We start from the raw sequence: 12,838 nt of genomic DNA, 5'->3' as shown, positions 1-12,838 counted from the left end.
CCTTCAGATCGTTGTACTGGGATAAAGGAAAGGCTTTTTCAGTCCTATTTGGGCAGAAAAAATAAGTACCTACTCATTAGGAAGTATTTTACGGTCTTACAGAAAATAAAAGTAGAACTTTACTTTCCGAACTACGGCCAAAATCACCAAAATCCCAACAGAAAAAGAAGAAGGAAAAGAAGCTAATTCTACAACCTACCCCTTCATTCTAAGGAAATATTTTGCGGTCCCACGAAAAATAAAAGAAGAAGAACTCTACATTCCGTGTTCAGCCAAAATCACCAAAATCCCAACAGAAAAAGGAGAAGAAGCTAATTCTACAACCTATAACCCCTTCATTCTAAGGAAATATTTTGCGGTCCCACGAAAAATAAAAGAAGAACTTTACTTTCCGAACTACGGCCAAAATCACCAAAATCCCAACAGAAAAATAAAAAGGAGAAGAAGCTAATTCTACAACCTACCCCTTCATTCGAAGGAAATATTTTGCGGTCCCACGAAAAATAAAAGAAGAAGAACTTTACATTCCGTGTCCAGCCAAAATCACCAAAATCCCAAAAGAAAAAGGAGAAGAAGCTAATTCTACAACCTACCACTTCATTCTAAGGAAATATTTTGCGGTCCCACGAAAAATAAAAGAAGAAGAACTTTACATTCCGTGTCCAGCCAAAATCCCAACAGAAAAAGAAGAAAAAAAGGTATATTCTGAATCTACAACACCCTATTCACCGTCACTATGCTGTTCATCATCGTCTGTCTAGCCCTCGCCCTCCGTCCGGCGCTGTGCAACCCCGGGGCGGATTTTATCCTGATGGGATAACGTTTGTTCTCGGAACGGCTGGCTTTCTCCTATCCTGTCTTCCTTCTCTCTTCGATTTATTTCGGGACGATAAGACCCTAGCAATTACAGTTCCCTCTGTCAAACCTCTTAAAAAAAAAAGCTTTTAACAACTTCTCGTGACGGAGGGTTTTACCCACCATTCGGCGACAAGCTACCCACCTCCTCATATTAACCTCACCCAGCCTGAGTGGAGCCTGGAACCCAGATGGTCACCATCCAGGTACTAACCATGCGCAACGTTGCTTAACTTCAGTGATCCGTGGGGAACTGGTGCGTTCAAAGTGTGCTATCTCCGCTATGCTGGTTAGAGTTTAAGAGACACAATACTTCCCATTTAGGTGCTGGGTCAACACGAGAACACCAGAAAGTAACCCGTTGAAATATTTTGCAATCGAAAAATGGGTACAAATTTTTGTCGAAGGTGGGATTCGAACCCGGGACCTTCTGCATTCAAAGTGTGCTATCTCCGCTATCCTGGTTAGAGTTCAAATTAGGAATCTTTCATCAATAAGGGTCTTCTTGGCTAGATTGGATTTTCCTCCTAGATCTCGAATATAAGCTATCACCTGTGGGAACAGAATAGAACAGACTCGATTAGCTCGCCTGGTAATCTGGAGGGCGTGGGTTCGAACTCCAGCCGATGCATTGGATTTTATTTCCAAACACACATTCATGGAAAAACACTCACAATATTTTTAGTTGTGTAACGATATAATGTACGATATGCCTGCCTCGGTGGTATAGTGGTCAAGACGTTCGCCTGGTAAACAGGAGGGCGTGGGTTCAATCCCAGCCGAGGTATGGAATTTTATCCTCAATAAGTATAATTTGAGAATTTTAGCTCCTCTCTTTAAATTTCCGGGGCGGAAATTTTTTGACCGAACTTCTTCGTTCTTGGATAGGCATTGATGTAAAAAAATGTGCATTGAAGTAATGCGAAAGCGGTACCAAGGTACCGTTCCGTAAAAAATAAGTTTCCGCTTTACTTGCCTTAGCTACAAATATAATAATCAGTCCAGGTAAGATTATATTATAAGAACAATCACTGCATATTATAAGAACAATCACTGCATATGAGTAGACATGTGAACAGCATAAGTTCTAAACTAAACAGAGAGAACTTTATAAGATATTCACTGCACTTACCTTAGCTACAAATATAGTAATCAGTCCAGCAGCCAGGTAACTATCACTGCATATGAGTAGACATGTGAACAGCATAAGTTCCCATCTAAACAGAGAGAACTCTATAACATATTCTCGTGATACGTACTTCGTCCCGTTACACGGACCAATGGCTGAAACTTTGGATTTAGGCTCTAGGGACCTCGAAACGTGTTTTGGCACTAAAAACTGAACATCGAAAAATTGACCCGATTACATTACTTTCCTTCCTATAGGATAAGGAAAGTAAAAAACGCTGCCATCTCCTATCCTATCCTAGACTACTTCTATCTTCGATTTCAGTCTCTCTTCCCTCTATCAAAACTGTTGAAAGTCCTTTAATGTGGTTTTAAAATCAATTATTACATCATACCTGAGTTAGATATACTACAAGATAGGTACTTTTGTAAAAAAAAAAAAAAAAATACTTATAAACAAACGCCTTCTCAAAAAACGCTGCCATCTCCTATCCTAGACTACTTCTATCTTCGATTTCAGTCCCTCTTCCCTCTATCAAACCTGTTGAAAGTCCTTTAATGTGGTTTTAAAATCAATTATTACGTACTTTCCTTCCTACCTGTAGTATAAGGAAAGTAAAAACGCTGCCATCTCCTATCCTAGACTACTTCTATCTTCGATTTCAGTCCCTCTTCCCTCTATCAAACCTGTTAAAAGTCCTTTAATGTGGTTTTAAAATCAATTATTACGTCATACCTGAGTTAGATATACTACAAGATAGGTACATATGGCCACTCCTAGTTTGAGTAAAGGATCTTCAGGGATGTAGACCATCTCATCTGTTACCCGCGTGTTAAGTTCTGGCTGAGCTAGAGCGAAGTTCTCGAAACCTGCAATCTGGAATCAAACAATGTAACGTTTAGTCAGTTATTTACACAAAATAGGGATATAATTTCATTTGAGATAAAGCTATCACAAATTTTGTGGATATCACAGCGTTACTAAGTGCTTCCTTTGCAATCAATTTCCGTCTTTCAAGAATCTTGATACACTGGTAATGACGCCACTGGTCGCTATTCGATTAAAGTCAATATTGTCCTCACAAGGCTAAGTTCACCCCGAACTCCAAGCAAAGAGTCGAAAAAACTTCTGACCCCGCCCACTAGGTCACGGAATTTACTTTCTCCACTAGCTTAGTGTTATGTTGCACATTGCATACTCAAATAGTAACACGGCGCTCATACAAATTGTAACCTAAACAAAATGGTTTTCGTTCGGTCATTTATCTTCAGTACCTAGATAAAGAAACAGTAACCAAAATTTCCACCAATAGGGAGATTCATTTACCTACCTTAAGTAGGTAAACAGTAACCGAAATTTGCACCAATAGGGAGGTTTATTTAACTTCCGTAGATAAACAGTACCTAACCAAAATTTGCACCAATAGGGAGGTTCATTTACCTTCAGTAGATAAACAGTAACCAAAATTTGCACCAATAGGGAGGTTCATTTACCTTAAGTAGGTAAACAGTAAACGAAATTTGCACCAATAGGGAGGTTCATTTACCTTAAGTAGGTAAACAGTAACCAAAATTTGCACCAATAGGGAGGTTCATTTACCTTAAGTAGGTAAACAGTAACCAAAATTTGCACCAATGGGGAGGTTCATTTACCTTAAGTAGGTAAACAGTAACCAAAATTTGCACCAATGGGGAGGTTCATTTACCTTAAGTAGGTAAACAGTAACCAAAATTTGCACCAATGGGGAGGTTCATTTACCTTAAGTAGGTAAACAGTAACCAAAATTTGCACCAATGGGGAGGTTCATTTACCTTAAGTAGGTAAACAGTAACCAAAATTTGCACCAATGGGGAGGTTCATTTACCTTAAGTAGGTAAACAGTAACCAAAATTTGCACCAATGGGGAGGTTCATTTACCTTAAGTAGGTAAACAGTAACCAAAATTTGCACCAATGGGGAGGTTCATTTACCTTAAGTAGGTAAACAGTAACCAAAATTTGCACCAATGGGGAGGTTCATTTACCTTAAGTAGGTAAACAGTAACCAAAATTTGCACCAATGGGGAGGTTCATTTACCTTAAGTAGGTAAACAGTAACCAAAATTTGCACCAATGGGGAGGTTCATTTACCTTAAGTAGGTAAACAGTAACCAAAATTTGCACCAATGGGGAGGTTCATTTACCTTAAGTAGGTAAACAGTAACCAAAATTTGCACCAATGGGGAGGTTCATTTACCTTAAGTAGGTAAACAGTAACCAAAATTTGCACCAATGGGGAGGTTCATTTACCTTAAGTAGGTAAACAGTAACCAAAATTTGCACCAATGGGGAGGTTCATTTACCTTAAGTAGGTAAACAGTAACCAAAATTTGCACCAATGGGGAGGTTCATTTACCTTAAGTAGGTAAACAGTAACCAAAATTTGCACCAATGGGGAGGTTCATTTACCTTAAGTAGGTAAACAGTAACCAAAATTTGCACCAATGGGGAGGTTCATTTACCTTAAGTAGGTAAACAGTAACCAAAATTTGCACCAATGGGGAGGTTCATTTACCTTAAGTAGGTAAACAGTAACCAAAATTTGCACCAATGGGGAGGTTCATTTACCTTAAGTAGGTAAACAGTAACCAAAATTTGCACCAATGGGGAGGTTCATTTACCTTAAGTAGGTAAACAGTAACCAAAATTTGCACCAATGGGGAGGTTCATTTACCTTAAGTAGGTAAACAGTAACCAAAATTTGCACCAATGGGGAGGTTCATTTACCTTAAGTAGGTAAACAGTAACCAAAATTTGCACCAATGGGGAGGTTCATTTACCTTAAGTAGGTAAACAGTAACCAAAATTTGCACCAATGGGGAGGTTCATTTACCTTAAGTAGGTAAACAGTAACCAAAATTTGCACCAATGGGGAGGTTCATTTACCTTAAGTAGGTAAACAGTAACCAAAATTTGCACCAATGGGGAGGTTCATTTACCTTAAGTAGGTAAACAGTAACCAAAATTTGCACCAATGGGGAGGTTCATTTACCTTAAGTAGGTAAACAGTAACCAAAATTTGCACCAATGGGGAGGTTCATTTACCTTAAGTAGGTAAACAGTAACCAAAATTTGCACCAATGGGGAGGTTCATTTACCTTAAGTAGGTAAACAGTAACCAAAATTTGCACCAATGGGGAGGTTCATTTACCTTAAGTAGGTAAACAGTAACCAAAATTTGCACCAATGGGGAGGTTCATTTACCTTAAGTAGGTAAACAGTAACCAAAATTTGCACCAATGGGGAGGTTCATTTACCTTAAGTAGGTAAACAGTAACCAAAATTTGCACCAATGGGGAGGTTCATTTACCTTAAGTAGGTAAACAGTAACCAAAATTTGCACCAATGGGGAGGTTCATTTACCTTAAGTAGGTAAACAGTAACCAAAATTTGCACCAATGGGGAGGTTCATTTACCTTAAGTAGGTAAACAGTAACCAAAATTTGCACCAATGGGGAGGTTCATTTACCTTAAGTAGGTAAACAGTAACCAAAATTTGCACCAATGGGGAGGTTCATTTACCTTAAGTAGGTAAACAGTAACCAAAATTTGCACCAATGGGGAGGTTCATTTACCTTAAGTAGGTAAACAGTAACCAAAATTTGCACCAATGGGGAGGTTCATTTACCTTAAGTAGGTAAACAGTAACCAAAATTTGCACCAATGGGGAGGTTCATTTACCTTAAGTAGGTAAACAGTAACCAAAATTTGCACCAATGGGGAGGTTCATTTACCTTAAGTAGGTAAACAGTAACCAAAATTTGCACCAATGGGGAGGTTCATTTACCTTAAGTAGGTAAACAGTAACCAAAATTTGCACCAATGGGGAGGTTCATTTACCTTAAGTAGGTAAACAGTAACCAAAATTTGCACCAATGGGGAGGTTCATTTACCTTAAGTAGGTAAACAGTAACCAAAATTTGCACCAATGGGGAGGTTCATTTACCTTAAGTAGGTAAACAGTAACCAAAATTTGCACCAATGGGGAGGTTCATTTACCTTAAGTAGGTAAACAGTAACCAAAATTTGCACCAATGGGGAGGTTCATTTACCTTAAGTAGGTAAACAGTAACCAAAATTTGCACCAATGGGGAGGTTCATTTACCTTAAGTAGGTAAACAGTAACCAAAATTTGCACCAATGGGGAGGTTCATTTACCTTAAGTAGGTAAACAGTAACCAAAATTTGCACCAATGGGGAGGTTCATTTACCTTAAGTAGGTAAACAGTAACCAAAATTTGCACCAATGGGGAGGTTCATTTACCTTAAGTAGGTAAACAGTAACCAAAATTTGCACCAATGGGGAGGTTCATTTACCTTAAGTAGGTAAACAGTAACCAAAATTTGCACCAATGGGGAGGTTCATTTACCTTAAGTAGGTAAACAGTAACCAAAATTTGCACCAATGGGGAGGTTCATTTACCTTAAGTAGGTAAACAGTAACCAAAATTTGCACCAATGGGGAGGTTCATTTACCTTAAGTAGGTAAACAGTAACCAAAATTTGCACCAATGGGGAGGTTCATTTACCTTAAGTAGGTAAACAGTAACCAAAATTTGCACCAATGGGGAGGTTCATTTACCTTAAGTAGGTAAACAGTAACCAAAATTTGCACCAATGGGGAGGTTCATTTACCTTAAGTAGGTAAACAGTAACCAAAATTTGCACCAATGGGGAGGTTCATTTACCTTAAGTAGGTAAACAGTAACCAAAATTTGCACCAATGGGGAGGTTCATTTACCTTAAGTAGGTAAACAGTAACCAAAATTTGCACCAATGGGGAGGTTCATTTACCTTAAGTAGGTAAACAGTAACCAAAATTTGCACCAATGGGGAGGTTCATTTACCTTAAGTAGGTAAACAGTAACCAAAATTTGCACCAATGGGGAGGTTCATTTACCTTAAGTAGGTAAACAGTAACCAAAATTTGCACCAATGGGGAGGTTCATTTACCTTAAGTAGGTAAACAGTAACCAAAATTTGCACCAATGGGGAGGTTCATTTACCTTAAGTAGGTAAACAGTAACCAAAATTTGCACCAATGGGGAGGTTCATTTACCTTAAGTAGGTAAACAGTAACCAAAATTTGCACCAATGGGGAGGTTCATTTACCTTAAGTAGGTAAACAGTAACCAAAATTTGCACCAATGGGGAGGTTCATTTACCTTAAGTAGGTAAACAGTAACCAAAATTTGCACCAATGGGGAGGTTCATTTACCTTAAGTAGGTAAACAGTAACCAAAATTTGCACCAATGGGGAGGTTCATTTACCTTAAGTAGGTATTATCCCATCAGGATAAAATCCGCCCCGGGCGGGAATCGAACCCGCGGCCTAGCGCTTACAAGGCAGACGCACTACCAACTAAGCTAACTAGTCTGGCTTAAAGAGGTTTGATAGATTGAGCTTACGTGTTCTAGGAAGGCGGCCAGGAATTTGTTCATATTGTTGTATGCCTGGACACTTCTATTCAGATCTACACTGTTACTCCCGCCGCCCATCAGGGTTTTCATTTTGAGGGCCGCCGGAATCGAACCGCCCTTGCTGTTCTGATAACCCTGGGGGGGGAAATGATAATTAATAATAGTTAAGGTAATTAGCAATTACCTTAACTACTAACTAAAGAAGAAGAGATTATATAGGTATTTTTAAAAAACATACATAAACAATCTGCCAGCCTCTGGCTGGTTGCCAATTAAAAGCACAGAATACCAATTAATCATAGGATATCTGGCTCTTAAGTTCGTGCTAAGCATAGTCTCAAGGCATTTGATTGGTCAATTTTGACTTGAGCCTGATCTAAGAACGATCATTCTTGCTCATAAATACGAGTGTGAATCTCGGACAGTCGGGACAGTGTTGTTGGTGTTGTTGTTGTTTTTAACGTTTCCGACAGCATCAGCTTCACAATTCCGTTTCTAGATCTTACTAGGAACTTCGCCACCGCCACGGGATCAGTCCAGAGGGAGGTTGGATCCAGAGTTGTGGGTTTGGATAGGATATTTGTCGTCTCGAAAACTTTTTTAAACTGTCCTGAAATCGAAGGGAGACTTTTACAGGGAAATACTAACTCCCAAGGTCTTTCTGTCCCGAAAGCGAATAGAGAAGAAAGACAGGATAGGAGAAAGCCAGACGTTCCGAGGGTGAACCTTATCTAAATTCACCCCGGACGGGAATCGAACCCGCGACCCAGCGCTTACAAGGCAGGCACTCCATGAGTAAGGAATGTGCTTACATCTATGAAGTGAGTGAGGTCGCTGTGCATATAGTACTCCACTGCAAAGCTACTCTCTACTGTTTCTACTCCTGATTCTGCTTCCCCATAGTAGAGAACAAGTAGCGGTGCGTAGATCTTGCCCTCTTCTTCGATTGCCTTTTGAACATTGATCCTGAGAACAGAAAAATGAGGGGATTTAAGTGGACTCGTATGGTCTGTGTTGTAGCGTTACAAATACTTTGTTTAGACTGCCAACGTAAGACTTGAGAAGAGTACCCTTTTTCTTTCTTTTCGTCTTTTCCCGTGCTCTAGAACAAGTAGCGGTGCGTAGATCTTGCCCTCTTCTTCGATTGCCTTTTGAACATTGATCCTGAGAACAGAAAAATGAGGGGATTTAATTAGACTCGTATGGTCTGTGTTGTAGCATTACAAATACTTTGTTTAGACTGCCAACGTAAGACTTGAGAAGAGTATCTTTTTTTCTTTATTTTCGTCTTTTCCCGTGTACAGACGGGGTCGGCGTTTTTGGTCAGCCCTCAATCAGCCCTAGGGGAATTGCTTTGGGCTGACATTTGGTTTTGGCTACAAAATTTTACGAGTGGATGCCCTTCGAACTCAACCTTCGCTAATTCCTTAGCAAAGCAAAGGCTGGTATCCTCCCTGTTTAAAGTTCACCAGACTAGGCTGGTCTACTAAGGACACTAAAGGCCCCTACCCAGACCTCATTTCAACATCTAGTTAGTACCAAGTAGCCTACTGCTGGAGTAAGAGAAGCTTTTCAGTGGTATTCACATGGTACAAATAAGCAATTTTATTGTTAATTGAACAAAATGCTAAAAAACATACATAAACAATCTGCCAGCCTCTGGCTGGTTGCCAAATAAAAGCACAGAATACCAATTAATCATAGGATATTTGTCGTCTCGAAAACTTTTTTAAACTGTCCTGAAATCGAACAGAGAAGAAAGACAGGATGGGAGAAAGCCAGACGTTCCGGGGGGCGAACCTTGTCTAAATTCACCCCGGACGGGAATCGAACCCGCGACCTAGCGCTTACAAGGCAGACACTCCTAGCTAACTAGGCTGGCGTAATGATTAGATAGTATATACATTTTATACATAAAGGCTGGTATCCTCCCTGTTTAAAGTTCACCAGACTAGGCTGGTCTACTAAGGACACTAAAGGCCCCTACCCAGACCTCATTTCAATATCTAGTTAGTACCAAGTAGCCTACTGCTGGAGTAAGAGAAGCTTTTCAGTGGTATTCAAATGGTACAAATAAGCAATTTTATTCTTAATTGAACAAAATTGTCTAGAGAAGACGCAAAAATGTTCAGCTAGACCTTGCTCATACAAAGGTCTTTGCTGAACTGAAACTGAAAACAGTTTACCTAACATGCTAGCATGCTTTTCCTTTTTACAGGCATGGACCCTAGCTAAGGTAGGATTGAGCAGCGAATAGCGAATCCCGAGAAGGAATGTTCTGAAAATGTTCAGCTAGACCTTGCTCATACAAAGGTCTTTGCTGAACTGAAACTGAAAACAGTTTACCTAACATGCTAGCATGCTTTTCCTCTTTACAGGCATGGACCCTAGCTAAGGTAGGATTCATGCATGCTTTTCCTTTTTACAGGCATGGACCCTAGCTAAGGTCGGATTAAGCAGCGAATCCCGAGAAGGAATGTTAAGACCTGTCCCTGAGGCACATAGTGTAGTGGTCAAGGCGCATTGAGCAGCCCCGAGAAGGAATGTTAAGACCTGTCCCTGTGGCACATAGTGTAGTGGTCAAGGCGTTCGCCTGGTAAACAGTAGGGCACAGGTTGAATCCCAGCCGAGGCATGGAATTTATTTTATCCTCATTTATATGAGGATGAAATTTGACCCGATAATAATAGAAATTTCAGGGTTGGGTGGTAGAGAACGCCTCCGTCGTTGACCTCGTCAAATGGTTGCCTTCCACTCAAGAGTTCATTATTATTACTATGAATTTCAGGGTTGGGTGGTAGAGAACGCCTCCGTCGTTGACCTCGTCAAATGGTTGCCTTCCACTCAAGAGTTCATTATTATTACTATTATATTGAACTCATGTCCTTCTGTCTACCAGCTGGGGTAAAGCGACTATTCAGTCCTATGCGGGCAGGATAAACTTGGTATATTCTATTCTACCCTACCAAGGCCAGTTGTGAACCCATCGCCTGACCCCTAATACCAGTGACCTAACACGGCCAGTACACACACCATTATCAGATCGCCCCACCTGATAGCCAAACTAAAACTTCCCATTGTGTCCGGAATGGGGAGAATTCAGTCTTTTTCGTTTCACTCTTTTTTTCGTTCGTCCATTTCGGATTTCTTCAACGATGGGGAGTTAACCGTTTGAGGTGTCACGAAACGCGGACTTTCGGACGGTGAAGCGGTGTGACCAACGGTGGTACAACTTCGACCCGATAGTTGACGGAAGACGGCAAGGGTTAAAGTTGAAAGGAAAGCCATTTTTCAACCCGATTAATTCAAGATAAAGACGTTTAAACGTTAAAACCACGTTAGCTTAAAAGAAAGCCCTTTTTCTCACCCCGACCAATTTTCGATTAAACGTGGTTTTAGGCTCTGTTTTAACTACAGAAACTCATCTTTCGATCCGACCAATTCAAGATAAAGACGATTAAACAATTTTTTAAGGCCTCATTTTAACGCCAGTTTTTCATCGTTCGGTTTGACGGTTTCGGCCAATTTTGAGCGTGAATTTTAACTGTTAAAAAAAAAACGACTTTTCAAGTGATCCTTGGAGTGACGTGTGAAGTTGATATAACTACAGAAACTCATCTTTCGATCCGACCAATTCAAGATAAAGACGATTAAACAATTTTTTAAGGCCTCATTTTAACGCCAGTTTTTTTATCGTTCGGTTTGACGGTTTCGGCCAATTTTGAGCGTGAATTTTAACTGTTAAACAAAAACGACTTTTCAATTCTAAAGTGATCCTTGGAGTGACGTGTGAAGTTGATAGGTACACACACCATTATCAGATCGCCCCACCTGATAGCCAAACTAAAACTTCCCATTGTGTCCGGAATGGGGAGAATTCAGTCTTTTTCTTTTCACTCTTTTTTTCGTTCGTCCGTTTCGGGTTTCTTCAACGATGGGGAGTTAACCGTTTGAGGTTGCACGAAACGCGGACTTTCGGACGGTGAAGCGGTGTGACCAACGGTGGTACAACTCCGACCCGATAGTTGACGGACGACGGCAAGGGTTAAAGTTGAAAGGAAAGCCATTTTTCAACCCGATTAATTCAAGATAAAGACGTTTAAACGTTAAAACCACCTTTTTCTCACCCCGACCAATTTTCGATTAAACGTGGTTTTAGGCTCTGTTTTAACTACAGAAACTCATCTTTCGATCCGACCAATTCAAGATAAAGACGATTAAACAATTTTTTAAGGCCTCATTTTAACGCCAGTTTTTCATCGTTCGGTTTGACGGTTTCGGCCAATTTTGAGCGTGAATTTTAACTGTTAAACAAAAACGACTTTTCAATTCTAAAGTGATCCTTGGAGTGACGTGTGAAGTTGATAGTCATACAGTTGTGAACTCAACTCTCCAACGTTTGTTGAAAACATGTGACAAACTATTTTTCTAGTTGTGACAACACGGTGTGAAGAAACAACCAAACGCACGAGGCAAAGAAAAGGAAGTTTTGAAAGCCAAATACGTATATCAGGATGTTGGGAAGGCATTTGACTTTGTAAGAATTCCTTAAGGAAGTTTAGCTTGTATTTCAAGCACGAATTAAAAAGTCGTGTGTGACTGAAAAACACTTTAATTTCGGTCCACGGATTTGACAACGTGCGGTGCTGTTCTTTGACAACTGATTTTGGAAGGCGTCGTCAAACCAACCTAAATATACGTATATCAGGATGTTTGGAAGGCATTTGACTTTGTAAGAATTCCGTAAGGAAGTTTAGCTTGTATTTCAAGCACGGAATTGAAAAGTCGTGTGTGACTGAAAAACACTTTAATTTCGGTCTACGGATTTGACAACGTGCGGTGCTGTTCTTCGACAACTGATTTTGGAAGGCGTCGTCAAACCAACCTCTTTTTCGTCAATTTTTGTTCATCCCGATTCTTTCTTCGGGATTCTTCGTTTTTCTTAGACTTCCTTTCGACAAGCTTCGTTCATTGAACCTTTTCTTCGCGTAAATACGTTTATACTAAACTTCCCCGATTCTTTCTTCGGGATTCTTCGTTTTTCTTAGATTTCCTTTCGACAAGCTTCGTTTATTGAACCTTTTCTTCGCGTAAATACGTTTATACTAAACCTCCCCTCCGTGTTTTCGTTTCCACAACTTTCTCGAATTTTCGTTTATCCCAACTCATTCTTCGCGTATCTTCGTTTGTTCTCGCTTCGTCCTCTTCCCGCCCGCCACACCATGTCTTGAGCCGTTCGACAAATCTCGTTACAGTTCGGAAGACCTCGTTACAGTTCGTTCGAGGTCGTACGTTCTCGCGTCATGAACGCTTTTCTCGTAGCGCTACTGTGTCTCGCACAGTCGAGTCTAATCTATGGCGCCGTTATGAAGAAGGTAAGAAATTTGAGAAAAAC

General features: G+C 40.2%; 1 long non-coding RNA gene across 1 annotated transcript; it reads right to left on the bottom strand.

Annotated features, from left to right (window-relative positions):
- Positions 1–10,597: 10,597 nt before the first annotated feature.
- On the bottom strand, positions 10,598–12,451 carry LOC113471966. The gene is made up of 3 exons (XR_003394464.1): positions 12,329–12,451; positions 11,560–12,132; positions 10,598–10,799 (listed from the first exon to the last, which is right to left on the bottom strand). It is a non-coding gene; the product is annotated as an uncharacterized LOC113471966 (long non-coding RNA).
- Positions 12,452–12,838: the final 387 nt, after the last annotated feature.

The sequence above is a fragment of the Diaphorina citri genome, unplaced genomic scaffold, assembly GCF_000475195.1.
Source record: "Diaphorina citri unplaced genomic scaffold, Diaci psyllid genome assembly version 1.1 scaffold3432, whole genome shotgun sequence".
NCBI lineage: Eukaryota > Metazoa > Arthropoda > Insecta > Hemiptera > Psyllidae > Diaphorina > Diaphorina citri.
This window is presented reverse-complemented; position numbering and strand designations above follow the sequence as displayed.